Raw genomic sequence first — 13,140 nt, 5'->3', positions numbered from 1 at the left:
GGATTAAAACCTTTACAGTCCAAAACGTAATTTTTCTCCTCAGTCCAGCTAAATAAAATGCTAAGAGACGCAAATGTTACCTGACCTTTGGGAAAAAAAAAGACAAACTGTAAATTCTGATAAATATCTTTCATAGAGATTGCCAATTTTAAAATAAATACATTTCCAAAAGAGGATAGATGTGTTTGCTACTGTGGGGTGTTATTTGTGAAAAATTATGTAAAAAGGTTAAAAAAAAATTACGTTTCCAACATAATGGCAAGAAAAAAAATCTGTCACTAACACTTTTAAAGTGTCATTTTGTTGTGGAAATTCAATAGTTATTCCATGGAAAAATGAAGAAAAAAATCTTAAACCTGCATTTGTTTTTAGAGCTATATTTAAGAATAATAACATTTTTATCATTGTTATTTAAGTTACTAAATGCCGCTATAAACTAAATTTGTCTGTAGAAGACTTCTATACTCTTAAAGGATATATTTCCCATGATGCTGACTGGACTTTTTGTTGACAGGAACATTGCGTGAACAACAACAGCTGTCTTTAAAAGAAAGTGAAGAAGTTGAGTGACATTTCCTTTGGATGCTGGAGAGTTTCCTTATGTTACCTGAGAAATATGTGTTGGATGTATGTTAGTCAACAATGTAAATGCTTTTATTTTTATATAAAATCTATTAAGGCTAAATTTAAGGAGAGTATATTGAGTTTCGTTACCTTGTAAATTAACAGAACATTTTAAACCTAATCAAGAAATCAAAATGAGCAAAACTATTTAGTCATCCCTTCAAAAATAATAATAATAATAATAAAAAAATCAGGACAGTGGAAAATCAACGACTGCTTTTAAAAATCCTGCAGTGATGATGAAATAATAAAAACGCTTTCAATGTGGATGGCAATATTTTACACAGTTCTCTCCTTCCAACGTAGCAAACTGTGCAGACATGCATGTTGGCTTTCACCGCGGAAAACTACAAGTATCCTCCACCATCCCAGAATGCTCTCCTTTCTCACACTCGGCATCAGTTTTCCTCTTCAGGTCATCGGGTCAGAGCTTCTTGAAGAGGATGTAGGTGAAGAGAGCCAGCACACCGGCAGACAGCAGCCCGATCACACACTGATGGATGGTTATGACGTTCTCCAGGGCGTGGATGCGCTCCTCCATGGCGTTGGTGTGGATGTAGTCATAGATGGAGGCGCCGATGCTCCACACCGCCCACACGGCATCCACCACCGCCTTCATGGTGGGGGAGACCATCGAGAGTGCCGCCTGCGGCCGACCTGCCGCCTCATCAGCTGCTGGTCTGCAGCTCTGCTCTGAAGGGAGAGGAGAGGGTGACACTCACTGCAGCGTGTGGGCTGAGAACTAAACTTCACATTCAGCAACCAGTTTGGACTTGCTCTTTATGTGATTACCTAATTTAATGGGTAATCACAAAAATACATTATTTAACAGTTTGGGGTTTTTTTTATTTTCATTTTTCAGTCATCGTCTGCTCATGTGTTTAGTGGAGAAACAAAATCCAACATTATGAAATAATGGGCTGCACTTATTGACAGCCCTTGCTCTCTGTCCTTCGGCAACATGGCAGCATTCGGTCTTCCTTTGTCACAAAGTGTGGTACAAATATATACAACTGTTTGTTGGGAGATTTTGTTTTCCTAACTTATGGTTCTGCCTATCAGAGTGTGTTGTGCCAATGTAAACTTGGGTCTTCATCCTTGTTTGTTGTTTCATACTATTTAATTATTGCTCCTAATGTAGACATCGACAGGTTTAAACATAACACTGCCTTCTTCCCCATTTGTTAATATTTGCTGTTCAAAAACACAAAGTTTTTTTTCTCCCTTTGACAGTAAATCAGACTAGATGTTGCTTGTTTTAGGTAATTGATGATTATCTGTTTTGTTTGCTAAATGCCAATGTGAGTAGAGTGATTTTTTTGTTACTTTTAGTGAGGGACTTTACATATAATGTCACTGTGCCTTTAATCAACTTGGTAAAACCCAGAAGATGGTTTTGTAGTCTTTCTTATCTAAACAGAGTGCCTCCATTCACATTTGCTGTTTCCCCATTGCTTGTAGCAAACTGCAAGCAGGACTTCTTGAGGCTCTTTCAAAAGAACCTTCCTTCTCGCCACTTCTAATAACACCTGAATAACAATATATTTTCCCACCTGAGCTGTAAATCTCTGCACCTCTTCCAATGTTAGACCTGTTGGCTGCTTCTCTGATTAATGCTGTCATTGGCCAGCTTGTCAGTTCAGGTGTACAGTCATGTCTTAGTAGTGTTTCAGTGGGGCCAATCTTTCCACTTTTAGATTAATTAGTAGTTTATCCCTTACCTCCGTGCTGTGTTCCTTGGTTTTCATGATCCTGTTCATTTATGTTATCAAAATAAAAAACTGCTTTATACTGACATTAAATTCACAGATGAACTTTACCAACTTGCAGCAATTGGATGCCCAATTTTAATCAGGGGCTACAAGGTAAATGGGGATGGATACAAATGTATGTTATATGTTTCTGATTTGTATTTGTAAGAAAAACAAAAGACAAAAGTAATTTGTGTTCTACTCTAAGCAATGACATCACTGTAGTTTGTGGTTTGACTACACAAAATACAATTTGACAGTCTTCGCTTGACATACAAATTTCTATATATACACAGTTGTCACCAGGACAGTTTGTCCACCTGTTAAAGTAACAGGAACCGCTGTTTATCTCTATACATGCAGGCTCTGTCTATTCCTCAGTGATTCGTTCAACACATGGTGACGTCATCAGGTGTCATCAGTTAACCAGATGCCATGCTCATCACCTGGCTTTTTTTTTTTTTTAAATCATGCTCAGAAAGCGTCAACATGTCAGGTCTGAATCTCCACTGCGTCCTAACTTTCAGGACATCAGCAACAAGGCGATGGGAGTGTGGCGTACAGAGAGATCCAGCTGAGCTCAGGAAGACGAAGTGAAACTCACCCACACGGTTCAGACGGAGGTCAACATCCGTCCCGTTGGTGCTGAATTATCCTATATAAGAAGCCGGGGTGTTCCCGTTAGACACAAAGTCTGACATTGCTATTCTACAATAAAGCTCGCATCGACAGCACGTCTCGTTTCCGAGTAGGGTCTTCACGATAAAAGCTTCCCCGGCACAAGCGTTTTACGGCAAAGCTACGCAACAGGCCGCTGTTGTGAAATATTTTGAGACGCAGGACTAACCAAAGTGAAAACTCAATCTGTTTTGTCTACCCGCTTTTATTTTTAAAGGGCCCAGACATGCAACCGCTTTTATTTTGAAGAAAACGACCTCGTTATGTGAAGCACCTGACTGAAGCCATGTGAGATGACAAAACAGAAAATCTGACTCGGAGATCCTTGAACAAGATGTCAAAAATCATACGCAGGGGTATGATTATGAAGAAAGTTACAATTGAAACGGTGCAGTACAACGAATTACAATCAACTGATAAAAGCTGCATGTCAGCAAAATAAAGCGAAATGCAAAATATTTGTGATTTAGTGGATTGTATAGGAACAAAGCCCCAAACATTAAGCTGAAAGGAGAGTAGGGCCAGTATCTCATGTGTCCATTATTGACCTTAACAACTTTATTAGTGCAATTGTTCTCACTATTATCACTGGATGCCATGTCATCACAAAGAGATATTGAGATGACATTTTCCAAAATTCACATTTTTCCACTTTTTGGAACCAAACGCTATCCTGTAAGAGATCCAATGCGAACCCCCTCAGAGAGAGAGCGGTAAATCACTCACTACAGTTACCAGCTGCTTGCAAGTAATCGAAGTAATTACATAGTCAGTGTCGCCAGAGGTCGCTGTGCACCAACATGTTGCTGGTGAAGGGAGATAACGGGAGAGGTGTGATGAACCCGGGATGTACACAGTCAGAATCGATAAAAAGGGGGGAACACCTTGAGAGAGGCGCAGACGAGCCGCCCCGGAGGCGACGTGCTAAGGAGGACCGGCGGCCGAGTTCAGCCCCGGGCCTGGGTGGCCCGCGTACAGGGGAGAGTCAGCGCGCCGCAGGAATATGTGCAGCTGAGAGGCACATGCTCGGACATTTCTCTGTCTAGAGCTCTTGATCCGTTTTCTGGTCCTCTTTCAGAACAACTACTGCGCCCTCGGAGGGAAACCTATAATTGGACGCGAGCCAGTGACGCGCTGAAAATAACCAGGTTAGTGCACAGTACCGGTCCATTTTGGGGAGGGCCCAGCCAGCGTGAGGGCGCAGCACCATATATCACCTCCTTCCAGCTGTTTGGGAATATCCTGCTTGGATTTTTCGAAGCTGTAACATGGCAGTAGTAGCAGTAGCAGCAACAAGCTGCCCTTTCCCCCTTTCCCTCCATCGTTCCAGAACTGGATGAGTGGACTGGGTGCGCACAGGGAATCTCACGGCGAGGAGACGCAGACGTTTTTTTTTTTTTTCCTTTCTAAAAGGGAGGGAGGGCAGGAGATGGGTGACTGGCACAAGGCGCGACACTGTTGCATGTTTTTTTTTTTTCTTCCTCCCTGGACAGAGGGGGGAAGATGGGCTAGGGATTGGACAGTCCGACTTTTCCCAAAAGACAATTCGTTCCTCCCTCCACTCCCAAAAGGGATATTCTTGCACAAATTTGAGATGCGTGCAACACCAAGTGATCATATATTAGTTGGGCGGCGGTGGCGCTGGAGCTGGGGCTGGACGGTGAAGTTAAACTTCGCTTACAAAGACGCAATCAACAGCAGGCAGACAGACAGGGAGTCAGGCATGTCCACCCAGACGCCCCCCTCCCATTGGCTGCGGGATGTTGACACCTGTCCGGAGCGCAGGTAACCGCATACACACCGACAGGCAGCACTTGACAGTGGGCATGCACGGATCAGCTCATGTCTCTGGATTCGATGGGAAGTCATGCAGGGTCAGGATTAAACCTCTTGGAGTTTCCTCCACGGGGCTGCTGAAGGTGTGTGTCAGAGGCTGGGTCTTTGCGGGCAAGGTGAGTCCTCACTTCATTCAACTGGCCTACAAAGTCCCAGTTTCTGGCTCATGAGCCCACCATGACCAAGGCTAAAGTCCTCTGATACGAATTTATAAAATAAAATAAAAAAATAAAAAAAGAGGAAGAGAAAAAGAAGCTGGGAACAGATGCAGCATACCTTAAAAACTGCCTTAAATAAAACCTAAACTTTATTTTAATTCCAGCACATAAATTATTGCATATATACAATAATATGCATAAATAAACACATAAGGCTTTTTCTGGCCTAAAAAAAATCCTCTTCTCTTTGAGGTCTGATATGCCGATTTTTACTGATTCCTGTTCCCCAAATCAAGTTATACATATAAAAAACCCACATGGCCATTTAAAAATAAATCAGATTAATATGTTCTTTTTACTCTAGCATAACAGGAGCCATTACTATATTTGGGTGGCTTAATCTAGATATTTTAATGCAATATTTGTAAGGATTATTTTTAAACAAGCAAAATATGTAGATGATCAAAAACAGTTTATGCTTATGTCAGATTTACATGTAAAAGATTTTTCATTCAACCAAAAAAATTGGAAAACAGTACATCTATATCTATGTAACTTAGTAATTTTTTAAATTCACATTTTAATTAAAAACATCATGTTGAAAATTCTTTAAACCTTTCTCAATAAACAAATATATATATATATATTTACATTATATCGATCAAACCATCTTATAATTTCTGACTAGCTTTTTGCACTAGTATTTTTACAATTCATCTTTGGAGATTAGTTTCAAGTCTGAGGCTGGAACATCTCCTTGCCGTTACGCCTCCTTGTTCCCTCCACAAACTCTTGGTTTAAGTCATAGTTCTGGCTGGGCCACTCCAAAATAATAATTACTTCTAGTCAGAAGAATGTTGGAAAAATGTTATGTTAATAATTAAGAACTCTCTGCATTTTATTGTTCTAGGACATTTTCTAGTTAAAGAGCCACTTTTGCTCCCACTGTTGCAACATAAAACGCACCTAGAAATAAAACTCAGCTAGAGCCTCAAAAATCGATTTTCTAAATATTTATTAGATACAATGTTTCATTATATTAACAAGCAAAATTAAACAAAAATATTTTTATTCTCAGATTTTAGAGCAAAATGAAAGATCTTAGTCTGATAAGAATTAGGGACATAGAATTGTATTGAAGGACACGTGCCGCACATCCTTATGCTTTAATTTGTCATGGTCTGTGGAATCAGTAGGCTAATCTGTATGCTTCAAAGAAAACCGGAAAGTGCAACCTAACATGCTTGTGTGTATATCCATATATATATATATATATATATATATATATATATATATATATATATATATATATATATATATATATATATATATATATATATATATATATATATATATATATATAAATACACACACACAAAGTCAGTTTAAATGTCGAAGCAGAGGTGGGTGCTCTATTTATGCAAAATTAACTATTTCAAACTCCAATCAAACTGGAGAGGTTGTAAAGAGTTTTTGCATTTATTTTTAATTTTTAATTAAAGTAGACTTTTTATCTGAAGTCAGATGCCCAAAGCAGATGTCCTTTCTAGTGAACATAGCAACTTACAAATGCCAAATCATGCCAAAAAATGACATTGCTTGCCACCATTTATCTGTACAGCACTTGATTGGTTGCTTAAAAGAACAATTATGTTTCAGTAGTTACCTTAAGTTGATCACTCTGGTCATATAAGAAAACCAAAACCTGATCATTTTGATTTTGATTAATTCAGAGACGTGATGAATGAAAATTTGGAGCATGTTCATGAGCAGAACAATTCAAGATTGAGTAAAAACAACTTAATATAACAAAGTTGAACATACATAGCGGTAGTAACAAAAAAAAAAAGCAGAGGTCAGTTTGTGAGAAATCACAAAGTGCCACTAACTGTTATGTTGAACAAGCCTGTCAAGCAGGGGAGAAGAGGTCTGGTTCGGAGGCTTGTTTCTATATCTGTCCTGACCCCGACATGCTGTGCATACCATGCTAATGAATTCAGCATCCTGACACTAGATGCTTTATGTAATTAATAGAGCTCAAGGCTAGGGTGGCATCTCCATGCTGCCAGTGACACATAGGTGAGACATTCGCTGAAGTACGGGATTCTTATTTTTAAAAACACAAGGCGGGCGCAGGCATTTTTACAGCCCATCTAAAACAGCCGTGCAAATGAAACGGGACCCCCGCCTCACTGATAGCACAAAAGCAGGGATGTGTAAGCTTTAATTTATTGAGCTGTTAATACTAATCACAACAGGTTATTTTAGGTGATGTATAACACATCAGTGGCAGGTCATTTGGTTTTACTAGCTTGCTATTACTTCTTGAGTCTATAAGAAGTTGCTGTGGACTGGAGTTTATGGAAAGTTGACTCTGGTTCTAATTGGATTCCTCAACACTGTCAGCAACATCCTAATGCTTATTAACAGCGATACGCGGGTGCCACATTTTGCACCATTTCTCAGCTGCCCATGGAGCAGATTTGAAAACAATCGTCAGAGCTTCACAATCCTCAGCTCCCTCCATTGTAGGTCCATAAAAACTCAGCGACAGGTCGCAGAACGCAGTTTAGAAGTATAAATAAATAAAAGGGCGCAGCCAGGAGCTGTCCATATATGCTGCAAACCTTCTCGAGTGTGAGAGCCGAGGGCCTGAGAGAGGGAGGCTTGCCGCCTGGTTTGAATAAAGCAGCACGGCTGCAGGGAGCTCTGGGATAGTCACCAAGTCCGCTGATTAAAATTGTGATATTAAGCAGTGCTGGCTGCTGCTGCCTGCCAAGCTGCTCTCAGTGGCATTTTCATATTGTTTAAAAGGCCCAAACGGACTCATCTCGCCACTTGCTGCACAGTGCTGCTTTTTCCCCTCTCCATTCGATCATATTCTCCCACTACTAGTTTTGGAGCATTTTAGACCTGCTTTAAGTAGTCCAATGTGGGTCAGAGAGCTGTTTGTTAAAAGCCGACATGTGTAGCATTGCATAGAATGCATGTGGAAGGATTGTGTGTTTACTTCCACCGTGAAATCACATGGCGCGTTACTTCTTGGAAATTCTGCTCTGAACTTGTTCAACTCCCCTTTTAAAAACGTCACTGCAAATTCCAATAAAACTCTGCCATTATAAATATGCAATTCACAAATGCTGGAAAGCAACCAAAGTTGTTTTACTACTGATATACATGAGCCAATCTTTTTCGAAAAGGTCAAACTCCACAGGTTGTGGTCACTTTCCTCTGCTTCGACTGAACAGATATCAGTTATGCTCAGAATCATGTTTGACAACCCGACAAGCGTTGCTGTTTGATCTCAAACGTTTGGAATGAGAGACAAACACTAGGTTAGGCAGGGAGGGAGAGAGGGAAAAAAAAAAGAAAAGGCAGCAAGAAAAGTGAGGGACTTTTAGGGGCAGCTGTGTTTTATTAACCCAGTCATAATGCCCCTAAAAATCCTTATTGCTCTTGCAATGGTCAACAAGGCTCCTGTTGCAACATGTCGAGGATCTCAGAGCAACATGAAGGGACATGTTGCGGTGCTGACCAAGAAGCAATTGAGTAGTTTTGATCGGGTCACTGACATGACACTCAGAGATTTTGAACTAATCATAATAGTCACAGAATAACACATGTGAAGAGGGAATCAAACTTTTGATTAAATGTCAGGGAAGATAAGCTTGGGGTGGCAAAAGTTTGCCATATTGTCCAGGGGGAAGACAGAATGACCAGCATTTCTCTACAAACTGTGGAAACATTTCTCTCTGGCAGTGTTGACTTGTGTTGTCGTTATGCATCTGCCGAAGTCGCCCCAGTTTAGTATTAATATGCAGACGGGGAAGCTGACACGCTGTGTCCTTCTGTGTTTTGACATTGCCACAAAGTACCAAGGGAGACGCTCCTAGACAGAGACAGAAAGGAAGAGCAGTTGTTATTCTAAAAAAATAGGCTAAATGCTGTTTTAGAGTAGTACAATATAGAAATGCAGGACGAACAGATTGACAGCACATCAGCAATGCATAAAGAGAGAAACAAGCAGACAGGAAGATGACAAGGAAACAGACAGAAAGGAGGAAAGACTGAGAGGCAAGCAGGCCTTTAACCCTCTATGGCATGACTTTTTATTTTTGTGGGGAAGAAATATTTTCCTGCATTCTTTGGGAGCTTGGTGGTCCCTAATTACATGTCAATCATAAAATCGGACTCTGACACCTCCTGGAACCAGATTTGGGTTTGTTGCCTCAGGGTAACATTGGTCTAGAACACCAAGATTGTCTACACTGATTATGAGAAATGAAATACAAATCAAACAAAAACTATATTCATAAAAGAACTATTTTTTGGACAAAAATATGTCAAAAATCATGCCCCCCCAAGAAATAAAATAAAGGAGCAATGTGAGGTACAGCTATGTGGTTTGTTGCCTGAGGGCAACGCCATGCCATAGAGGGTTAAAGACTCCAGACTTGGGTGTGGTGTGCTGGACAGTCATGGCTGCAGAGTGGCTGGTATGGAGGTCTCGATATTGGTGAATGAGTCATCACAGGGAGCGTATTTGGTTGAGTTTCCCTGCAGAAAGGCTGCTGCTGGAGGAATCAAGAATCCTCTTCACAGACAAGGGGAGAGGGTGTAAGGGAAAGTGTGGATGATGACTCAGGGCCATGAACCACATGGCGATGGAGAGGGGAGGGAAGAATTACTCATCAGAGCATGTGGAATCTCATATGGCTATCACAGGACAGGCAATGTGCTTCCCTCAAGGCTGCCGCTCAACCGCCATCAGTCCCCGAGGTTCCAGCTCGACACTGTGGACTGGTGGAGCCCTGGGGATGGCTTTTTAACTTCTTTCATAAAAGCAGGGCCCATTCTAGCTTGGGGGCAATGGAGAATCATAAGGCACAAACATTGATAAATGAATTCTTTGGCAAAGCTGAAATGCGCTCCAGCTGCATTGAGTCACACGAAATTCCCCGCAAATGTTCCATCTCTTGTGACTGATGAGGATAAGCAGGAAATACTGCATTGATATCTGACAGAAACAGTGGGTTTGCAACTGTGGATCTCTTGATAAGCATGGGTTTAGCTTTATAGTGTTACTTAGAGATGTGGGGACTTGGTTTAGCCTGGTGGAATAGGGCAGTCATTGTCATTACTTGAAACGGCAGGGCGTGGGAGGTCAAACTGGCTGAGTTCCTGGTTCAAACAGAGAAAGAGGGGCATTATCTATGCAAGATCGTTAAACATGAGTATTACCTTATTCACCATGTTTTTGCGATCAGGAGGGTAAATTACATCTAGTTGATGTGGCCCATCTTCTTTTAATTAGGCAATGCTGACAAAAATCCATAACCAGAGAAAATTGAGAAAAGAAGAAGAGAAAATGACTTCATAAATGTCTGCCTGGTGCGGAATGACATTTTAAGGCTTCTTTTCTTTTACCCTTCAGCTTACATTGTCACATCTGTGTAAATCCATCTTAGAAGTGATGAGTGAACCTTTACAATGAGCTTACAGATGATAAAGCTGTGCAGAGTGATGACAGGACAGTAAATATGGACAAAAAGGACTACCCACATGACATCCACACTGTCTTCTCTTTGTCTGCTTTGGATTCAGCAGCTGAACCAGTAGAAGTCTTTGGTGTAAAAGTGATGGAGAATAAGGCATCAGTCGATTGGTGCATGACAAAAGGGGATAAAATCAACAGAAAGGCTTCGACATAATGCACCCCTTTGGTTTTCATGTATAAATGATCTCTATGCAAGACATAAAAAACTGTTGTGCAACAATTTAGATCTACTACACATCTATTATTATGTATGCATATTCTGCAAAAAATGGGGATCAGTATGCCTCTTTGGCTTGACTCAACAGGTGAAATTGCCACACCCATAGCACCAGCTCATACCCTCCTCTTAGAAGTGCCGACACCATCCCAGTTCTAACAGTTTCCATTAGGGTGTGGGCTGACAGGGCTCCAACAGGAAAACCACTGAAATCCAGAGCAAACACTGCAACAAAAGCTAGACAACGAGAAAAACTGGAGCAGACTTTCCCCAGAGTGGATCCCTCCTGCTATACCCCCCTGACCTGCTTTCAGCAGATAGTGACGGCGACTCATGATTAACCAGATATCAATGGAGGGGAATGTAATCACTTATTTTAAGATTCGGTCATAAATTCTTATTTAAATTAGCTAAAGAGCCATGCAAACAAGAATAGCACTGACAGGTGAAGTGGATAACATTGAGCATCATCTTACAAGGCAGCATGGTGGTGCAGTTGTTGGGACTTTTTTTTTGCTCTAAGAAAATCCCCAACGTCACAGAACAATCTCGCTCTTGGTCTGTACCTTCACTGCCTTTCTCTATCTCGAGTTTTGACATCACCGATTCCTCCAACGCTGACGGTTAGTACCACTGAGCACTGTTGGAGTCACAGTCTGCTATGACTGATGGATTTGCTATTCAGATTGAGCCGTGGCTTTCCTGTATCATCGCCATCTATTACTACATTTGCAGACAGTTAAAAAGTTTGACTAAAGTGCATCCAGAGTCTATTTAATATGGAACAGCTCTTATAGGTTTTAAATAAGGAGCAATTCTGTATTTCAAGGAATACTTGGCAACCTTAGTAGCAGCTGAAGCTGTTATTGCTTGGCTAACGGCTCATTTTAAGTTTTAGGTGTACATCCAGAATAAAGCTCTCCAATGAAGGAAAATCCCAATTTTAATTGCCAGAAAAAAGACTACTATGCCATTAACACTGAACTGCATTCTAAATTTAGTAGTCAGAATTACCAGAAGCACACAGGTCACTCTGTATTGCATGTAAAGCTAAGAAAAACCAACAGACAAAAATGTAGCATTTGCATTTAATATCTTTTGGTCCATTTGTTTAAGCTTGTGGTGCTAAAAGTGATTTCCGGCTCCCACTGTTGAATCCTTTTGATGGTACAGAGTCACAGATGTTTCCCTGCAACCCTTCCAGACATTTCTACCATCCCCACTCGCAAAAGCATTCTTGGACGTGCATCAATGGTTTAAAAGCAAGTTATTGTTAAGATCCACTTATTTGTTTTCAGGCCTCATAAAATGAACGCCCTCGAGAGACAGATTGCAGTGGAGAAGATCTGAAAAATGCATGGAAAGGTCAAAATAAATGCTACACATGACTTGAGCTGGAGGAGGAGGAAGAGGGGGGTTTTTCTTTGTCTTTCACACTCAGATCAGAATGAGAACTGCAGCTTCACAGGGTCATAGCTGTGTACAAGATCATGTGAGACACAAGTGCCCTTAGCCAGACCTCTTGTTGTTTGCTTGTTGTAGAGCAGGTCACAGGTTTTCTGCACTGTTACGGATTCATTTCAGCCCAGGCGTCCTGCATCTTCAGCTGTTTATCTTTGTGATTGTGTTTGAATAAGAAAACAGTGGGCCTACCCAAAGAGTGCTGCTAGTTGTGTTGTTTAAGATTCTTTGCTGCAGCACACAGAGCACTGCAGAAGTTACAGTTTTCAGATGCTCCTCCACTCGGGCTGGTCCTGTTTTCAACTTTGTTTTTTTGGGGGGTTTTTTGTCCACCTGCAGTGAGGGGCATTTTCCAGTTGTTTTCTGGCTATTTGTTGCCAACAGTGCTTTTTGGCAGCTCTCAGCCACACTGTCTCTTTGCATTGCAAAACCAGTCGAAGGCAGCGCTCGGCTCGGCGGTTTTGTGTCCCAATATTGGGAAACCGTGATCTCCGCAGGGCGATTGGCAGATGTGTGTTTGATGCTTCAGATACACTCATGCCAGCGAGTGAAAGAAGCGGGTTTTGTATAAAAAGGGCGAGGAAAAGCAAGTCTTTGTTTTGGCAGAGCACTGCTTGCCAAAGAAGTGGATCGGCAGCCAAAGCTCACCAAACAAACCTGAGGGGCTGAGTGCTTTATCCATTCAACCTCTTCATGAGTCAAAATGACAGCTTTACTTTCCGCAATATCCTCTCTGCTGCATTTTGTTTGAGCTGAGAGGTCTACCAGTGAGCTGTGGTTAGCTGTGGCAGGCTTTTTTCAGAGTGGGTTTAGGGTGGTTGTAAATGTGACCCAGCGCTGCATCTCTTCAGACGTTGG

The 13,140-nt window shown here is 41.3% G+C and overlaps 1 long non-coding RNA gene across 1 annotated transcript in view; it reads left to right on the top strand.

The window, feature by feature from the left end:
- Nucleotides 1–4,751: 4,751 nt before the first annotated feature.
- The window catches only part of LOC111608619, a 28,447-nt gene continuing 20,058 nt past the window's right edge, over nt 4,752–13,140 (top strand). Inside the window, exon 1 of the long non-coding RNA XR_002752768.1 lies at nt 4,752–4,838. This is a non-coding gene — a long non-coding RNA (uncharacterized LOC111608619). The remainder of the gene's footprint in view (nt 4,839–13,140) is intronic.

The sequence above is a fragment of the Xiphophorus maculatus genome, chromosome 5 (genome assembly GCF_002775205.1).
Source record: "Xiphophorus maculatus strain JP 163 A chromosome 5, X_maculatus-5.0-male, whole genome shotgun sequence".
In the NCBI taxonomy this organism is placed as follows: domain Eukaryota; kingdom Metazoa; phylum Chordata; class Actinopteri; order Cyprinodontiformes; family Poeciliidae; genus Xiphophorus; species Xiphophorus maculatus.
This window is presented reverse-complemented; position numbering and strand designations above follow the sequence as displayed.